This window comes from Pistacia vera, unplaced genomic scaffold (assembly GCF_008641045.1).
Source record: "Pistacia vera cultivar Batoury unplaced genomic scaffold, PisVer_v2 Contig717, whole genome shotgun sequence".
Taxonomy (NCBI): Eukaryota; Viridiplantae; Streptophyta; class Magnoliopsida; order Sapindales; family Anacardiaceae; genus Pistacia; species Pistacia vera.
In genome coordinates, this window is record NW_022196576.1 from 22,349 (window position 1) to 42,839 (window position 20,491).

General features: G+C 34.5%; 1 long non-coding RNA gene across 1 annotated transcript; it reads right to left on the reverse strand.

The window, feature by feature from the left end:
• Positions 1–350: 350 nt before the first annotated feature.
• LOC116114651 lies at positions 351–3,853 on the reverse strand. Its single transcript, XR_004125585.1, has 4 exons — positions 3,518–3,853; positions 1,010–2,644; positions 599–916; positions 351–526 (listed from the first exon to the last, which is right to left on the reverse strand). It is a non-coding gene; the product is annotated as an uncharacterized LOC116114651 (long non-coding RNA).
• Positions 3,854–20,491: the final 16,638 nt, after the last annotated feature.

The window sequence follows — 20,491 nt, forward strand, 5'->3', positions numbered from 1 at the left end:
AGGTACGCGTACGGGCCAAAACAGACTGGTTTTATACGGGTCCAAAATATTGGACCCGTACCCTACCCTATACAGGTACAGGTCGACCCATAAGTACCCATATTTTCTCTCTCCAATTTTCAAGTTTTGCAGTTACACCCCCACAATTTATACAATTTTCATTTTTTGTAGTTACACCCACAAGATCAAATACTTCATATTCAATTCAATTCACCAAAAAAGTTCACAACCAAATCAATTTCTCATCAATTTAAAACCAACAAGCATATAGAAAACAAATACATAAAGTCATAAACACTAAAACACAAACACAAATACAAACACAATATTCCAAATACAAAAACATAATATAAATATAAGTATATAACTTGGCATTGTTTCAACTAAAAATATTCTTGGCTAGCTCATGTTGAATGTTGATTTCACGAACACGATGGACCGATGGCAGTGTGAGTGGAGTCTCTTGATTCCACAATCCTCACATTAGTTAATGGCACATGAAACTCATGATCCATCTCATCATCATCTACAATTAACAATTATAAATATTAGTTAATGAAAATAATAAAACATATGAAATATTTGGTTAACATGTTACCTTTAAATTCATATCCATATAGCCAAGTCCGAGTGCATAACAAAGATTGTCCATTATCTAGTTTAAGTGAGCTTGGGTATTTATTGAGCACTTTGTTGCCAATACTAAAAGCAGACTCTAAAGCAACATATGTTATTGGTATACTCATGATGTCACAGGCCATCACGACAAGTGTTGGATAACGATCGCAATTGCTTTTTCAATGTTTGAGGATATCCATATTATGATGTTTGATGCAATCAAACATTGATCTTCCAAATAAAGATCCAATTCAGACTTCCTAATAGCACTAAAGTCACTCTCATAACTGTCAAAATCCTGCACCATTTAAATAGTTAAGTATTAAAAATTAAAATTACACAATAAACAATACTTTATTATCAAAAAAATATAAAAAAAATAGTGACTTACACAAATATAATCTTAACGTATAATAAGAGGAGAACCACTTGCAAGAAAAGTATCTGAAGAGGTGGCGCCGAGAACTTCTTTGGGACTTTGTGCCTTGCAAAATTTAAAAAGTTTATACAAGTTCTTCTCAACAACCTCCATCTTTCTTTAGGTAGTAGGTAAGTCATAAACTTTCTTGTAAGCATACTCCACAAACTGAATCTTTAAACGCGGGTCAAGAAGTTGCAATAGTTAATGCAACACTATAAGAATCCCAATATTTTGTAAATTTTGAGATCATTTGATTTGCCATGCTACTGAGAACTTCATCCTCACTCACCATCCCTTCATTAAATAGCAATTGGATTTCCTACACATTTTTAAAGTACAAGTTTGTTGTGGGGTATTTGGAACCCGAAAAAAGAGTTGTAATCTCATAACATGGTTGCAAGAATTTGCATATCCTCTCCCCCCATCCCATTCTTCATTTGATGGATAATCTTTATAATTGGGATCTACTAAAGACAAATGTACAAACACATATCGCTATATATATTAACACAGTTTCAAGCATTAAAAAAGTAGAATTCCATCTAGTGAGAACATCCGATCGCAATTCCATTGAGCTTTTCACACCAATTTGAACAGTAGGTTCTCCAAACTTGATTATTTTACTCTCACTTGCTTTAATATATTTCACACTTTCTCAAATCTTATGCAAAGCCACACTAGCAATTTTTAACCCTTCTTGAACAATAAGATTTAAGATATGTGCAAAACATCGCACATGGAAGAAATCACCATTACATAACAATGCATTTTGCACACAAAGTTGCCTCTCTAAAATATCTTCCATCTTATCATTATTACTCACATTGTCCAAAGTAAGAGAGAAAATCTTCCTTTCAATTCCCCATTCTTTTAAGAAACCAAAGAATGTTTCTGCCAAAAGCACCCTTGAGTTTGGAGGAGGCATATGGCAAAAGTTTAGAATCCTACTTTGTAACACCCAATTCACACCTATGTAATAAGCTGTTAAAGAAACATACCATCAATCGTACAATAACTCCATAAATCAGAAGTTAAGCATATTCTACTAGAAATCCTCTCTAATTCAAGCTTAATTTTTTCCATCTCCCTTCTGTATATTTTTAAGCAATTTGCCTTAGCGGTGTTCCTAGTATAAGGCTTACTTCCTTATTCAAATATAAATGGATGTCCCTAATTCTATCATGCTCCACAAATGAATATGGAAAATTATGTTTAATAATTGATAATGCCATTTTTTCACAATAAGTCTCTTGAAAAATCTTGGTACTTTGCAATCTACGCCCAATATCAATCATTAATTGCCCTACATCCTTGTTGACACGTTTAACATAATCTCCCATATGACGCTTCAAATTTTTAGTCACATGAGAGGCACTACCATATGCATAGGATTTGTTGCAACTTAAACAGCTTGCCCTCTCATTCCCATTCTCATCAAAGTAATTCAACACATCTAAAGTTTTACATTTACTTCTAGGAATAGGAGCAGTACTACTAGTATGGGTAGGAGGTTTCATTACCTCAGAAGTATCATTGCTTTCTCTCACATTAACCATATCTATAGACTAAGACTCCTCCATGTCAATGCTCTAGAGTTGAGACTACCTAAACAAAGATGAGTTAGAAATTAATGAATATCATCAAATTGAAATTAATGAATATCATCAAAACATGAGAGCATAAATTTATAGTCACAATTACAAATATTTTTCGAAGGGTAATTAATATTTGTTATCAAAAATAAAAAGGCGACAAGCATTCTCGTGACTTTGATAATTTTCCCCTGTTAATTAATTATCATGGGCAGTATTCACATATTTAATTTTATGTTTTTTTAAATGGATATTAATCAGTTAATTTTTTTGCCACACAGCAAACCAGCTACTTCAGTGGATTCTTGAACGCTTTGGTATAAAACTCTAAAATGTTCTTTTTACTTAACAATATTTTCCTCAGCTGTTAATAACCCCACATCTCAAATATACATTTAAGGCTTAAGATTCCAACACAAGTCAAATGAGAAAGGAAACAATGAGATATAAACCTGCACACCATTGAGTTGACGTTTTGAGTTCAAAACAACATAAAATTGAAAGAGAAACAAGAAGAAGATATGTATGACTTGCACGCACTCTTTCATTGTAACTTGATAGAAACTAAAATAAAACTAAAACAAAATAAAAATAAAAGATTGCGTGTCATACATATCTTCCCGGGTGGGTTGTTGAGTTTGTTATAAATTCATTTGCAATTCCAGGTCTAGGAAATTAACAATTTATCAAGTAGGTGGTGCGTGGTGGGCAGGGCAGTGAAAATGGTGAACAAAACATTTCAACACTTCTCAATCTCAACATTTCAACATTTCTCCCAACCAATACAACAAGTCAACTTCTCAATATTTCAAACCACAAACAAAAATCTCAACATTTCATAACTTCTCAATATTCATTCCTTTAATCCAAAAACTAAAAAACACACCTGTTGGCTGTTGATGCATTGTAGATAGTGGAAGTTGTCGGTGGAGTCGTGCGGTGGTTGTACGCTAGTCACTAGGTGTCGTGTGCTAGCTGCTGGGTGTCGTGCGCTTGGAGTTGGGAGTGAGTCGAGCAACAGAGATGAGAGATCAAAGCAATGACGCTTGGAGTAGGGGCTAGGGAGTGACAGAGATGACTGATGAGAGAGCCACAGCTATGTCCAGTGTGCATCTGGTGTGTGGTCCAACGACGATATCGGGGTGTGGTGGTGTGAGTTGTGCTGTGCGATGGCTCTTTGAGTGAGATGAGAGAGTTGATTTCTTGATTATTATTTTTTTGAAACCCTATAACTATTTGTAATTTTACTTTTTTTTTCTAAATAAAATAATTTTATTATTATTTTTTTTTTTTGCAAAATACAAGTACCTGCGGGTGTACCCAGCCCAACCGTTTTGAAAATGGGTAGGGCCGAGTATGGGTTTAATGTAAATGGGTTGTAAAACCTCTACCCATACCCATTTTCAAAACGGGTATTTGCAGGTATCGACTTGTTTTGCCAGGTCTAATCTTTAGCATACTAGAATTTTATGAGTTTTGCTCACAAGTAAATTATAATTTATCTTAGTCTGTAATTGATTATAAACATAGGTTGATATCAGTATAAAGTAATTTTACGTTAATGTATCTTGACATTTATTATTCAATTTTGTAGTTATGTTGGATAATGAATTCCATCTTCCATTAATGACTACGGAGAATTATACTGAATGGAAAGAAAGAATATTTCTGATTTGGGGTGTATGGATTTGGATTTGGCACTTCGTGTTAACGAACCAAATGAAATTACGGAATTAAGTACGCCAACTAATAAAGTTTATTTAGAGAATTGGGAATGCTCGAACCGTCTGAGTCTAATGCTCATTAAGACAAACATTTCTAAGAGCATTAGAGGTTCTATTACTAAATGAACTAAGGCCTCTGATTATCTTATAGCAATGGATGCCCAATTCATAAATTTGGAGAGCAAACAACAAACACCCTATGGAAAAAGTTGAGTTCCATGAAACATCATAGATTAAAAGGAGTGCATGATCATATCATGCGTATGAGGGATTCAGCAACACAATCAAAGAAATTAGAAATTGACATATCTGAATCCTTTCTTGTGACTTTCTTTATTAACTCTCTCTCTGAGTATAATACCTTCAAGGTAACTTACAACACACAAGGCTAAATGGTCAGCAAATGAATTATTGGTCATGTGTGTTCAAGAGAAGGAAACACTAAAAAGTGAGGGCCTAGAAAGTTTGCACCTCACAACCAACAACTCTAAGGGCAAGTCTTTTAAAAATTATAAAGGGAAGATGCCAATGAAGTCATCTGACACTAAAGTTCCTCCCAAATGTTTTTTTTTTTGTAAGAAGAAAAGACATATGAAGAAGGATTGCCTAAAATATAAACAACGGCTGGTGAAGAAAGGAATTGACAAGAAAGATACAATTAATCTTTTGTCTATGGTACGTTATGAATCTAATTTATTTGATACTCATTTTGGTAACTGGTGGATTGACTATGGTTTTATGATTCACGTTGCCACCATTTTGCAGGGTTTCCTACAGACAATAACTCCTAGGCAAAATGAGAAATACATTTATCCTGGAAATAAAACAATTTCTCAAGTTGAAGCCATAGGAGTTTATAAATTATTGTTGGATTCTGGACATGTGTTGGATTTAAAGAACACTTTTTATGTTCCTACTTTTGTAAAGAACTTAATTTATGTATCTAAATTAACTTATGAGGGTTATGAAGTTATTTTTAGTTACTATAATTTTCGTATTTGCAAAAAATGACCTAATTGTAGGTTGTGGTTCTTTATTAAGTGATTTGTTTGTTTTAAATTTATATATGTATCTAAATTAACTTATGAGGGTTATGAAGTTATTTTTAGTTACTCTAATTTTCATATTTGCAAAAATGATCTAATTGTAGGTCGTGGTTCTTTATTAAATGATTTGTTTGTCTTAAATTTAGATCCAACATTTGAAAGTAATTTACTTTCTGTTAATCATACTGGCACTAAAAGATTATATTTGAATGAGAAATTTGGAAATTTATGGCACTGACGTTTGGGCCATATATCAGTTGAAATAATTAAATGGTTGGAAAATGATGGGGCACTGGAGACTCTATATTACACGGATTTTAATTCTTGTATCAACTGTATAAAGGGAAAAATGACCAAACAGAATAAAAGAGGTGCTAGAAGAATGAATGAGAACTTAGAAATCATACATACTGATATTTGTGGACTGTTCACACATTGTCTAAATGGTCAGAGATAACCATTCAAGATTTCTGTATCTCTACCTTCTACATCATAAAGACGAAGAATTAAATGCTTTTATAAAAAAACAAGATAAAAGCAGAGAAACAAAGGGAAAAATGATCAAAATTGTAAGATCAAATAGAGGTGGAGAATATTATGGTAGAACGGTAAAACTTACATTCACCAACATTACTTATGTAACGTTAATGGTCCACATTTGTTGCTTCAGTTTTTCAAACGTTCCACATTATGCTTCAGTGTCATCCATTTTGCAACCATTATAATCAGAGTTATGGCAACCATTAAGATTGGCCATTAAAGCTTGATGGGAGCTTGACTATAAATTGAGATTTTGGTCCCTAGGCTCACTCACTCAACTAAAAAACAAAATGCACCATCATATTGAGTGTTATAAGAGCTTAGAAGGGCCAAAACGCAAGAGAGAACAGTGAGTGAGTGATTGAGAGCATCAATGGCTGGAGGTTAGTTTCTTGTTTCTCCTTTATTTATTTTGATCCCTTCAGTTTGTCAATTCCATATATAGGATCAAAGATTATCTAAAATTTGGTATCAGAGCGTACAATACCTCTGCCTTGATGTTTTTCTAATCTCCCAGAACACTCAATATGATGGTGTATTTTGGCTTTTAGTTGAGTGAGTGAGCCTAGGGACCAAAATCTCAATTTATAGCCAAGCTCCCATCAAGCTTTAATGGCCAATCTTAATGGCTGTCATAACTCCGATTATAATGGTTGCAAAACGGATGAAACTGAAGCATAACATGGAACGTTTGAAAAACTGAAGCAACAAATGTGGACCATTAACACTACATAAGTAACATTGGTGAACGTAAGTTTTACATTCTCCCACTTGGTCCACATGTTTAAACCATTATTTCAGTAAGAAACAAATACACAAATCATGGCGACAGGTTCTCAAAAAACGAGTATTATCTTCCATGTACTACAATGTATTTGATTTCTCAAGTTTACTTTATATATGGCAACCTTACTTAATAAATAAACCCTATATTTATTCTTGGTCCTACTAATGAATTTTCTCAATTGAAATTAAGGTGCACATGAATATGAGAAAATATCACAATAAATGAGAGTTTCATTCAAACATTGTATATACAACTACATAGTAGAACCAAGTCCCATTTTTTCTACATGATCCTTAAATTTCAATGGTGGCATGCCTTTAGTCAAAGGATTAACGATCATCAATTCAGTACTTATGTGCTCAATGATGACTTTCTTTTCCTTAATACGTTCTTTTATGGCTAAGTACTTAATGTGTTTACTTCGACTTCGACTTTTGTTGTTCTTAGCCATAAAGACAGCAACTGAATTATTGCAGTATATTCTCAATGGTTTAGAAATGGAATCCATAACTTTAAGCCCAGATATGAAACTCTTTAACCATACACTATGTGAAGTAGCCTCAAAATAGGAAACGAACTCAACTTCCATAGTGGAAGTAGCAGTCAAGGACTGCTTGACACTTCTCCAAGATACAGTTCCACCAGCCATTATGAAAACATATCTTGATGTTGATTTGCATGAATCAACACAGCCAGAAAAGTCTGAATCTGAATAACTGATTACTTCCAGATTGTCTGTCTGTCTATACATAAGCATGTAGTTTTTGGTTCCTTGAAGGTACCTCATCACTTTCGTTGCAGCTTTCCAATGGTGTATACCTAGATTACTTTAATATCGTCCTAATATTCCAACAACAAATGCAATGTCAGGCCTTGTACAGACTTGAGCATACATCAGGCTTCTGACAACATAAGCATATGGAATGTTCTTCATTTGTTCCCTTTCAAAATCGTTCTTCGAGCATTTGTTCAAATTGAACTTATCACCCTTCACAACGGGAGTCACACTTGGTGAATAATCTTTCATCCGAAATCTCTCTAAAACCTTATTGATATAGGTTTCTTGAGACAGACCCAAGATTCCTCGTAATCTGTCTCTATGGATCTTGATGCCAATGACATTAGATGCCTCACCCATATCCTTCATATCAAATTTTTTAGAGAGGAATTGTTTCACCTCATGTAGCAAACCCTTATCATTGGTTGCAAGCAAAATATCATCCACATATAAAACAAGGAAACATATCTTACTCCCACTAACCTTTTGGTATATACATTCATCCATGGGGTTTTCAACGAAACCGAATGAAGTAATTACCTCATGGAATTTAAAATACCATTGGCGGGACGCTTGTTTTAGACCGTATATGGATTTCTTGAGCTTACTGACCAAGTGCTCACCATCACTAGAGGGAAATCCTTTAGGTTGTTTCATATAAACCTCCTCCTCTAGGTCTCCATTAAGAAGCACCATTTTCACATCCATTTGTTGCAACTCAAGGTCAAAATGGGTCTTTGTTAGATACAGGAGAAAAAGTCTCTGTATAGTTGTATCATTCCTTTTGAGTGAATCCCTTAGCAACAATTCTCGCCTTGTATCTCTTGATGTTGCCTAATGAGTCTTTCTTTGTCTTAAAGACCTATTTACATCCAATGACTATTGCACCATCAAGCAACTCAACAAGATTGCTGTTAGGAAACGTCCATGTACGCAGCGGAAAACAAAAACATAATACAAGGATCATTCCTATAGAGCCAAGATCAAAGGTATAATTTTACAGTTTATATTAAAGTAGAAATCTGCAGAAAAATTAACCATGAGTTTAGAAAACATACGCATGTTTGGAGGCTCCTCCAAATTCATCTTTGAACGTTTTTGCTACCGACCCAAGTGTAGGATCAAACCGATGTAGTCCACACGAAGACAATCACAAAAAACTAAAGAGGGATTTGCTAGATCCTTTTTAGCTTTAAGATTAAAGAAGAAAAGAAAGAGAAATTGATTTCAAGCAAAAACCAAGTCTGCCGTGGGAGAGGAAATATGGGGCTGCTGTGTTTTTTATTTTTTATTTTTAAGAGAAAATGAACAGTGAATCAATTCTAATATTTTACAAATAACTTTTTTCTTTTATATTGAAAACTTAGTTGCCCTATTCCCATATGGAATAGGCTTGGGCTCCAACCCAAACACCCCATGTTACCAAACACTCCCAATTAGATATTTATTTTTATTTCATCATTATCTCAATTAAAAATCAATTAATATATATTTAATTAACATTTAACAATAATGATGATTTAATTAAATATATGCGAACACATATTTAAAAGTAATTTCACTTATTTAATTTTTCTAATAAATTAAATTAAGGCTACGTCCTCAGCAAATTTAATTGCACTATGAAATTACCAAAATACCCTTTTGCCTAAGAAGACGAAAACACCCTTATTTCTTCTTGGCTCTTAAATTATTTTCTATGTGTGTAACCCATAGGCTCCTCATCATACCGGCAGCGTATTGTATTGCAATTAACACCAATTAATCGTCTCACTATACACAGACCAAGATTGGCCCCTAGCAAGGCATCATGGCCATCAGATAGATTCGGATTCAGCAAAGTAGCTACCTGTCAATGATATGGTTACCGTACAATTTGATCCTTTCATCATACGTTATCTCAAAGAGACGAAGCATATAAATAGTGTCAACCTTTGGTTACTCTTGATATTATGTATTCAGTTTCTAGACCAATGACCTGTATTATAAATTGGATAGAGCAACAACTCAATCCCATTGTAGCCACAGTTTTAGTGTCATTGCCATATACTGAATTGCACCGTGAGATAACTTCTCCTGTACCTGGGAGTGATGAATCCTCTGTCAATCTACCATAGTCTTGATACACTCATTGATGTAGCCAATCACCACCTATTGACAACTCTGAATAGAACTGCGTTAGACTAGTATCAAACTGCACCAATCGGTGCACAAGACGCTCTGGTGATCTCAAGTCTAAGGATCACATGTACCATCATTCGTTAGAGGATTTGTTCCATATACACTGGGGTTACCATCCATATGGAATCCTCTGGTGGGTCCATCCAGTGAACTTGCTGCTATGTATTTGCCTACAGCAAGCACTCATGTGTTACACCAGGTTGTCACCAAATAACCTCGACAAGTGAGATCAATCACTGCCTTTCGATTGGGTCGTTCAACACTATGATAGCCTTATCGTATTATCTGTGCCCTTACTTCAGAATAATATTGGGGTTACGGACGTTTCTAGAATAGCCACCATATGTGCTCATAGGGTTCTCATTATCAAGATTTGAAACACATGATACCCTCCTCATGATTCTACCATTCTAAGGACATATATCAATACATATTGCAATAATAATGATTTACGCGATATAGAATAAAATGCCTTTTATTGATTAATGAACATTATTACATAGAGTTAATTCAACAATAATTGATTGGCTCTAGGGCATTTACTCTAACAATCCCAAACTTGCTACCCTTCATGGAACTCATCTCTTCCTTCATGGTATTGTACCATAATCTGACTCTTTGCAACTTATGGCCTATGAAAAAGACTCAGGATCACTCTCAGCTCCAATATTATAGTTAGATTCTTGTAGGTACACTACATAATCACTAGGAATGGCTGACCTCTTAGTTCTAGTGGATCTCTTTAAATTGTACCATTATCTTCGTAAGAAGCTTGTGGTTCAACTGGATGTTCAGAAGGTTATAGTAATTCCTGAACTACTTGATCCACTGGAACATTGTTAGCAGCTTGTGGAATTTTAGTGATTGGCTGTTCAACACTGGTTTGTACTTGAGGGGTGCTATGAATTATGACCAATCTATCACTTAAGGTGGAAGGTTGAGAATCTGAATGATCATGTTCAGGAACATTATTTCTGATTTGATCGCTCCCACTAATCAAGTCATACGCAAGAAACTTGGTGTTTCTTGATTCCACAATCCTAGTGTTGTGAGATGGACAATTAAATCTATACCCCTTAGACCTTTAAGCATATCCAACGAAATACCCACTAATGGTCCTTAGGTCTAACTTTTTCTCTTGTGGATTATAGATTCTCACCTCAGACGGGCATCCCCAAATGCGCATATGTCACAAACTCGGTTTCCAACCTTTCAATAATTCAAATGGCGTCTTTAGGACAGCCTTGGTTAGAACTCGGTTTAATATATGCATAGCCGTCTTCAGTGCTTCAATCCACAAGGACTTAGGAAGATTGGAGCTACTAAGCATACTTCTCATCATGTCCAATAATGTTCGGTTTCTTCTTTCCGCCACACCATTTTGGTTCGGTGAACCAGGCATGGTATATTGGGCAACTATCCTATGTTCTTGAAGAAACTTAGAGAACGGACCAGGTGCTTATCCACTCTTAGTGCATCTACCATAATACTCACCACCTTTATCTAATCTCACTAGCTTAATTTGCTTTCCGCATTGTTTCTCTACTTCAGCTTAAAGGTTTTAAACGCATCTAATGATCCGTTCTTGTTATGAAGTAAGTAAAGATACATATATCATGAGTAATCATCAATAAAGGTGATGAAGTATCTCTGACCGTGTGATTCTATGTCTGGACTACATATATCAGTATGTATGATTTCTAATATGTCGGAACTCCTATTGACACCTTTCTTAGATTTATTGGTCCACTTTCCCTTAATACAGTCCACACATGTTTCAAAATTAGTGAAATATAGAGTACTAAGTACATCATCATTCACGAATCTCTTAATTCTATTTGTGGAGATATGTCTAAATCTCTGATGCCATAACATAGAAAAGTCCTAGTTAATAATACACTGCTTAGACCTAGTGTGAACATGCATTAAATTATAAGTGATATAGTCTTGTAAATTAATACGATAAAGACCATAAGACAAAATACCATTCCCAACACAATCAAAATTATAAAATAAACTGATGTGTTTGAAAAACTAAAGAAATATCCCAAAAGTACAAGTCTGGAAACTAAAACCAAGTTTCGTGAAAAACTTGGAACATAGAAGGTCTTATCTAATTCTAATACAAAACCATTACTTAAAGTTAAAACACATGTTCCTATGGCCTCCACATGTGAGCCCATCTTGTTTCCGGATAAGATGCTTTGCTCACTTTCCATTGGTTTCTTTAGATTTTGCATACCCTGCAAGGAGTTTGCAATATGGATTGTAGATCCAGAGTCAATCCACCAGGTTTTAATATTAACATTAACCATATTAGATTCATAACAAACAAATGAGGTTGGATTACCTTTATCCTGAAGCCATTTCTAAAATTTGGGGCAATCTTTCTTCATGTGTCCCTTCTTTTTATAGAAGAAACGTTTGGCCTCTTTCTTGATATTAGCTTGGGGCAGTGTTTTACCTTTCCCCTTCTGATTGCTTGACGTTTTCCATTCCGGGGCGTTGTTGCCAGCATTGCACTTTCACCAAGCTCAATCACAAGCGTCCATTCTTCCTAAACACACATGGTCATTAATTCATTGATTGACCATTTGTCCTTATGTGTGTTGTACGAGATTTTGAATGGCTCGTACTATTGTCAGACGGTGTTCGGGATATAGTACACTAGGAAGGATTCAGACATCTCAACCTCGAGTTTCTTAAGTTGAGTCGCAATTTCCCTCATATTCATGATGTGCTCACGCACACCTTCCATGCTAGTAAGCCTGATGGATGAAAACTTCATGATTAGGGTGCTTGCCAGTGCTTTATCTGAAGTGATGAATTGATCGTCAATGGCTTTCAGTAAGTCCTAGACCTTTTCATGCTAATCGACGAAACCATGTATTCAAGCATAAATTTTAGTCTTAATGAACATCACGCTGAGGCGATTAGATCGCTCTCATTGTTCATAAAGCTTGACATCTGTTGGAGTGCTGGTATCAGTGATAGCTGGTGGTTTGTCTTTCCTAATAGCATAGTCAATATCCATCCATCTTAAATGGAGGAGAATTCTCTCCTTCCATACCTTATAGTTATCACCTTTCAATTTAGGAATATCGCAGCGAATATTAGAGAAATTAGCAAACTGTGAAGCTACAGTAATTAAAATTGCTTATGTAAAAAACTTGAGGTCTAATTAAATAAATTTCATATTTTACCAATGCAAAACATGTAAGAACTGAGTCTAATGACATAAAATTTGTCTATGGGCTAAAATTTTAATTCAAGTATATTCATGTATAACTTATGATAGAATTATCAAATTATGTTCTTAATTCATAATTAGTGGGTATATTATGAGAATAATTTGATATTCTATCCTAATCTTTATGATAAAACTATCAAATCATATAACCACAAAATACAACCAATCACTTGGTCCGTTTGCATTGTACATTCAAGATAAAGGTATTCAAGCACAATATACCATGCCGGATTGCCTGATCAAAATGATGTTGTTGAAAGAAGGAACCATACTCTCATGGACATGGTCAGAAGTATGATATGTAACTTTGATTTGCCTTCAAACCTATGGGTGAAGCTTTTAAAACAATTGTATACATTTTGAATAGTGTACCATCTAAAGCAGCTCCTAAAACTCCATTTGAGTTATGGAAAGGATGGAAACCTAGTTTGAGACACACTCGAGGGTGGGGTTGTCCGGTTGAATTAAGAATTTATAATCCACATTTTCAGAAATTAGACTCAAGAACAATCAATGGATACTTCATTGGTTATTCTAAAAAATCAAAAGGTTAAAAGTTCTATTGTCCCTCAAATTCCCTTACAATTGTGGAATCAAAGGTTGCTAAATTTCTAGAAAATGACAATAATAGTAGGAGTGCTATACATCGAAATATTGATCTTAATGGTTCAGAGGCAACTAAAATTCTTCCTACAACTAAAGGTGAAGGATTAATCCTTCCACCTGTGGCTAGTGGAAAACAAATTCATGATATAGTACCACATCAAGAGCAAGTTGTTCTCAAACTGGTTGTTCAAATTCACAAAAATGAAAATATAGAACAAGGTCTAAGGAGATCTTCAAGAACTAAAAAGTTAGCAATATCTTCAGATTATCATGTATATCTCTAAGAATCTAAAATAGATGTGGGTATTAATGAAGATCCAACATCTTTTTCGAAAGCAATGAAATGTAGGGATTCTATTTCATGGTATAATGCCATGAAGGATTGAATAGAATCTATAATAGAGAACCAAGTTTGGGATTTTGTTGATCTACCTAAAAAAACTTTCAGTTTGGGGTGTAAGTGAGTCTACAAAACAAAATAGGACTCGCAGGGTAGAATCGATATATACGAAGCTTGACTTGTAGCGAAAGGTTATAACCAGAGAGTTGGAATTGATCACCACAAAACCTTCTTTTCAAATCTAGAAAAGACTCTTTGTGAATAATTTTGGCATTAGTAGCTCATTATGTGTAGGGATTTCTATCGCAACAAGTGCGGAATTACAACAAAAAAAAAAAAAAAAAAAACTGCTGCGATAAAGTCCCCTAACCTAAGATCACGATTCGATAACTATAACCACAATATAATTAAACCATACAAGGTTAGATTTTATACATTCGTTGGCAGTTTCTTCTCTGGTTGTCTCCAAGGTATTGCTATCAACCCAAAGTAGGATCGAGCCCAATGGTATCCACACAAAAGTAGGTCGGGATCACTCTTGGATTGATTGCTAGATCAAGCCAAGAGCTTAAGAGGCGTGTCAGATTTTGAGAGAAAATTCTCTCTAGGGTTGTGGCTAGGGTTTTGTGTTTGGGAGGTTTAGTTTAAAAATTAAACTAAAACTTTGCTCTCAAAGTTGTAAAATCAACTTCTCAAAAATTAAAACCCAAGTCCCCTTTTTATAGTGCAAATGTGCAATCCATAATAGGAATTTAATTAGGATTGTGAATCTCCAAATTCCTTTTTAATTTGGATTGCAACTCTAAAAGGAATTGGAATATCTCTAAAAGATATTCTCCCATTAAATATGTTTCCCAGTTAAATAAATATTCCCATTTATTTAATTCCTATATAAATACATATTCCTAATTAAATAAATATTACTATCTATTTAATCCATATATATTTTTATATATACATATTTAATTAATGGGTTTTAATATATTTAATTAAATTAAATATATTCCTCCATATTAGTTAATCTTAATATAAATCCAATTTTGCTAAAGTTTCTTCAATATAAATATCGAATATTGGCATCAACCCTAGCAAAATTACCCAAATAACCTTTCCGTCCAAAAGGACGAAAATACCATTTTCCTCCCAATTATAGAAATACCCTTTTTGCCCAAAGGACAAAAATGCCCTTCCAATCCGTTTTCTCTCTTAACTACTTTTTATGTGTGTGACCTAAAGGCTCTTTATTTTGTTGGCAGTGTCCCGATTCCTAATTAAGCATCGATCAATTAGTGTTTTGTACACAATCAAGATTGGCCTCTAGCAAGACATCATGATTACCTAGAAAATAAAGAATCAACGATTAGGCTTACCTTTTCTATAGTATGGTTACTGTGCAATTCAATCAATTCACCATCTTATATCTCATCAAGGTTTGAAGTACATAAATAGTGTTTACTTCAAAGTATTGACCTTGACATGTTTATATTTGGTTGTCGAATCTATGACTATATAAAATCAAATTCGAGCACCAACTCGAATCCATTATGGCCACAGATTTGCGGTCGTGGTCCTTAACCAAATATATCGTCGAGATAAGATCTCCTGTAACCAAGAGTGATGAATCATTTGTTGATCCACCATAGCTATAGTGTACTTCTCGATGTAATCAATCACCACAGTTCTGGTAATCGCTAAGAGAGATGACGTTAGGCTACTGTCAAATCACATCGATATTTACACATGGCGCGTTGGTGATCTCAAGCCAAAGGATCACATGCACCACCATTTGTAAGAGGACATATTCCATAGACATTAGGTTTACCATCTTGTATGGAATCCTCTAATGGGTTAGTCGAGTGGACTTGCACAAGCAAGCACCTATGTGTTGCACTGGGTTGATGCCCACAATCTTAACATGTGAGATCTTGCACTATCTTTTGGTAGGGTTGTTCAACGCAATGATAGTCTTTCCGTATAATTTGTGTCCTACGTCAGAGTTATACTATGACTACAGACAGTTTTAGACTAGCCACCATATATGCTCATAGGGTTCTTACAATTAAGATTTATAACACTTAATTCCCTTGTCAAAGGTTTCAGCATTTCTAAAGACATATACTATTTTCTTTCTACGCAATAGATAAAGGCTATAGTATAGATGCTTGTAAACAAGCAATGCCTTTATTCATTATAAATAATGCAAGAGATAAATTATTGGCTCTAGTGCACCTACTCTAACACTATGATCTTGAGTTACATCAAATGGATGTCAAAACTGCATTTCTAAATGGTGATCTAGAAAAGGAGGTATACATGTATCAACCTGAAGGATTCATTTCGGACAAAGGAGATCATTTAGTTTGTAAGCTCAAGAGATCCATATATGGCTTGAAGCAAGCTTCAAGACAATGGTATCTAAAGTTTGATAAAACTATTTTGGCATTGGGCTTCATAGAAAATCGAGCTGATCAATGCATTTACATCAAGATAAAAGGAGGTTGTTTTATTATGCTTTTATTGTGTGTGCATGACAACATTCTCCTAGCTAGCAATGATCTTAGAATGCTACATGAAACAAAACAAATTCTAGCTCACAACTTTGATATGAAGGATATAGGTGAAGCTTTTTATGTCTTAGGCATAGAGATTCACCGAGACATATCATTAAAGACCTTAGGATTGTCTCAAATGGGCTATATTGCAAAGGTTTTGGAGCGTTTCAATATGAAACATTGTTTATCAACTATAGCATATTGTTAAAGGAGACAAGCTTTGTCTTGAACAATGTCCAAAGACTAATTTAAAGCATCAATCCATGAAGAATATTCCTTATGCTTTTGCAACAAAAAGTCTAAACTATGCTCAAGTCTGCACAAGACCTGAAATTTCATATGTAGTGGGAGTTTTGGGTAGGTTCCAACAAAATTCTGGCCTGACCCATTGGATAGTAGTAAAAAAGGTGTTGAGATATCTTCAAGGACAAAGATCACATGCTTATCTATAAACATGTTAATGACTTGGAGTTAATCGGATATTTAGATTCAGATTATGCTGGATGTAAAGACACAAGAAAGTCTACCTCAGGCTTCATTTTTCTCCTTGTTGGAGGAGTAGTCTCTTGGCGTTGTGTAAAACAATCAAAGACACCTTCTTCCACAATGGAAGCTAAAGTAGTAGCGTGTTATGAAGCAGTTTCTCAGGCATCATGGGTAAGATAGTTTATCACAAATTTAAAGGTGGTCTCATCAATAGAAAGATCAATAAAAATATTTTGTGGTAATACAATAGCTATACGGTTCCCTAACAATACATGTTCAGTAAGTTGAAGTTGTCACATCGAAATAAAGTATTTTGTTGTTAAATAGGATGTTTGAGATTGTCATGTATTGATCAAACATATTAGCACAAATGATATCATTACTGATCCCTTCACCAAAGGTCTTCCACCCAAGTGTATCTGGCTCATGTAAGCCATATGGGTTTATGTAAATCATTATATTAATAATTCCTTGTAAGACTTTGCAAATTTAAATTTGACGATCTTGATTAAAGTCTTCTATCATTAATTTTGTGTATACATATAGTTTTTGTAATGACAAATGCCTATTCTATTTAAGGTAATAAAGTTTACCCAAGAATAAATTATTGAATTTGATTCTATAAATTCTGGTTGTCATTCATTATAAAACGGACAATTCATGTAATACATGGAAGAGTGTGTTCTTGTAATAAAGCATATACCACTATGATTCATGACTTGTACTTTTATCCCTAGTTAGTAAATCACGCTTTATACGTGAATTATCATATTTTATAAGGGCTACTGAATTATTCGCATATAATATGACCATCTGTATAATTCATGAATTATTCGTGAATTTTTGCAAACAAAAAATTATTAATTGATGACCCCAAAACGACGTCATTTTAGTGGGGTTTAACTTAAAATCAAATTAAACAAAATCTCTTTTCTCATCTTCCTTAGTTCTCTTTCTCTAACTCTCTTCGATGTCTTTGGCTTTTCTTCAAATCTTCAACAGTTCAATGGATTGCTCTCTTTAAAGTTGTTTTCTAGTTTTCTTCATCTCTTAAGTCTTGAGTCTTGATCTCTTCTTCTCTTCTCTTTTTAACTCTCTTTTCCAAGCTTCAAGTACAAGACTTCAAGGTACACACTTCTTCTATTCTCTTTGAATCTTGTATGTTGGTTGATTGCTTATGTTTGTGCTGGTGTGTGAGAAGTAGTATTATGGGGGCTGGTGGATTGATGGATTTGTTATTTTGGTGGATTGATGGATTTGTTTGAAACATGTTTGATGAAATGCTTGTGAGAGTTATATTTGTATTTGAGTGTGATTTTACACACGCAAACAAGGCCAGTAAGAAAAAGGGATCAAGCAAACCGAAAAAGGAAACTCAATATGTTGCTTTGTAGTCCCTCAAAGAGGGTGTTGTCCCTGCCAGTGAGCCAAATTAGACTGAGAAGACCGACAAAGTTCCTCATGTCGTCTCTCAGACTGAGATCTAGTCCACTCCTACGATCCCGCCATAGCTCCTCCATTGAGCACACCATTGCTGGTGCTTCCTGTCAGTAAGGTTCTTATACTGTACTTCAATTCTTGTTATACTTTTGTTTGTGTTGTTGAGCAGTAGAGGTGCCAGAAGCTACTACTTAGCTAGTTTTGCTTTTAAATGAATTTAAGGAAAAGTGATGATTTAAAAGAAGAAATTAAACATGAAACAATAGCTACTACTTAGCTAGTTGCCTAGTTTTGCTTTTTAATAAATTTAAGGAAAAGTGATGATTAAAAAGAAGAAATTAAAGAGTAGGTAATTCATTGGTTTAATGCCCTTATTTGGCTATTTAATTAGGAGTTGAAATGGGGTGTATTAATTGGGATGATGTGTTCTTTAGTTAACTTATACCTTTAAACTCTAATTATCATGAGGAGGAAACATATTCACCATTTTAACCACTTTCTAAAGGTAGCCAAAGACGTCAAAGTCAAGCATCTTTACTAGAAATGAACAAGAAAAAAGACAAGGAATTTGTTGATAAAATGCTTGCTAAGTGTTTTGTGGTGAACAATATCGCTTTTAATGTTGTTCAAACAGGTGCTTTTGGAGAATTTGTTAAGGCAGTGGCTGAATATGGTGTAGCATAAGAGCTTCCATGTTACTCAACTCTTCTAGCTAAGTTAATTCCAGAATCTAGAAAAGGTGTTGATGAATATGTTGTTATGGTGAAGCATTCTTGGGATACATCTGGATCTGATTGCACTATAATGTTTGATATATGGACTAATATACACGAATCTTTCATTAATCTTGTGGCATATTCACCTGGCAGTGCAATGTTTATAAAATCATTGGATGTTTCCTGAGAAAGAAAAACTGGGATTTATTTGAAAGAAATTGTTGTTTTTGTGATTGAATCAATTGACAAGAACATGTTGTGTAATTCATAACTGATAATGGTAGCAATTTCACATTTGTTAGTGACATGCTCATTGGATTGTATCCTTGAATGTATAAGATGAGGTGTGATGCTCATGGAATTCAGCTTCTTTTGAAAGACCTCTTTTGAAAGACATATATGAAGAAGTTAATTGGGTAAAAATTGCCATAGATGAAGCAAGAATAATAGTTATGTTCATGACACGGTACATAGTTTTTCATGCAACAATGAAAGAGTACACCAAAGATAGACAATTGAGACAACTTATGCCACAAGATTCGCTTCAAATTTTTTAATGCTTCAATCTGTGTTGGATTTGGAGAATGTGATCCAAATCCAACCAATTCAACAAACAACATGCCATAAATCCAAGTTAAAATTCGGCCAAACACAAAACAAGAAAAATCTCACACTTGCAATTTCGGACCAAGACAAGTAGAAACACTTCAAGCATAAAGGATTGTTCCACCAACTTGAATTGATTCACCACCAAATCCCCTTGCCAAGACTTGGATAAAGAATGCACAATCAAAGAACACAAAAGTTCTCTCAAATGGATAAACCAATTTTCATATATTTTAAGATTAATTGATACAATGGAATAGTTACCCTTATATAGACAAATACAAGGATAAACAAGTAAATTATAAATACAAGAAAATGAAATAAAATGAGCTAAATATTACAAGCCATTCATTCAAAAAATAAGGTCATGCCTATTTAATGCAAAAGAGACACAATTCCCTGATTCTAAGCGTGCTTCCATTGGATCAAAAGCTAATCAATGGTCCTAATTAAGTATACTAATAAGGGTGTAAGAATTTGGGCAGTTGGAATCATGCAAATGGATCCAATAAGGGGTCATGTGGACTTTGCCCTTTGTAATGCAAATTGGGACGAATTTGACACTTTGAACATTTGGGCTTCTTTCTTGGTGGACTTGAGCTTCCTTTGTTGTGCTTGGACTTGGACTGACTTGGGCCGAAATCTTTGGACTCTTCTCTTTCTTTGAACTTGCTTGGGCTGATTGGTCTGTATAGCTCCCCACATTCCACAAACTAAGTGTTTTAGGACTTGGAGTGAATTTCTTCAATTCAACCGATTAGCAAGTGTGTTAGGACTTGCAATTCCTTGTCCACTCATCTTTAAAAGT